This window comes from Tupaia chinensis, unplaced genomic scaffold, assembly GCF_000334495.1.
Source record: "Tupaia chinensis unplaced genomic scaffold, TupChi_1.0 Scaffold000159_1, whole genome shotgun sequence".
NCBI classification, from domain to species: Eukaryota; Metazoa; Chordata; class Mammalia; order Scandentia; family Tupaiidae; genus Tupaia; species Tupaia belangeri.
Genome location: NW_006159630.1, coordinates 7,007,790 through 7,008,266, shown reverse-complemented (window position 1 = coordinate 7,008,266; position 477 = coordinate 7,007,790). Strand labels below are relative to the sequence as shown.

Here is a 477-nt window from a genome sequence, read left to right as displayed (position 1 = left end):
TGAGGGTGACAAGGAAGAGGTGGCGTGGCGGTTGGGTGCGTGTGAGTCCAGCATCCTTAGGGGAGAATGGAGGTAAAGGGATTGTGGTGTGGCTGTCTCCCCCGAGAGGGCTTTCTCACTTTCCCTCTGTCTCTCTCCAGCAAGCATGCATGCCCTATGGCAGATTTAAATAAATACAAATAAAGAAGAGGTAGACAAAGTCTAGGGACACCACGGGGGAACTTGTAGCATCCCAGGATTGCAGCAGAGAAAAGCCGCTGCCATCCCTAGGCCAAGGAAACGGAAAGCTACCAGAAAAACCCAGGAGTGGACAAGAGTGATGAAAGGGTCCCAGGTTGGGCTGGGGGCCTTGGCCGCGCCCACCGCCCCCTGCCCACCTGCGCTCGCTCCCCCCAGGTGCGAGGATGCCTTCCGCCTGCACAGTTCCTCTCTGGAGCTGGGCCCGCGCCCCCTGGAGCAGGAGAAAGAGCGGCTGCA

General features: G+C 58.7%; 1 protein-coding gene across 1 annotated transcript in view; it reads left to right on the top strand.

Moving 5' to 3' along the window:
• Positions 1-477, top strand: part of CDR2L (cerebellar degeneration related protein 2 like) — a 13,963-nt gene that overhangs the window by 12,480 nt on the left and 1,006 nt on the right. The gene's annotated exons all lie outside the window — the stretch shown is intronic.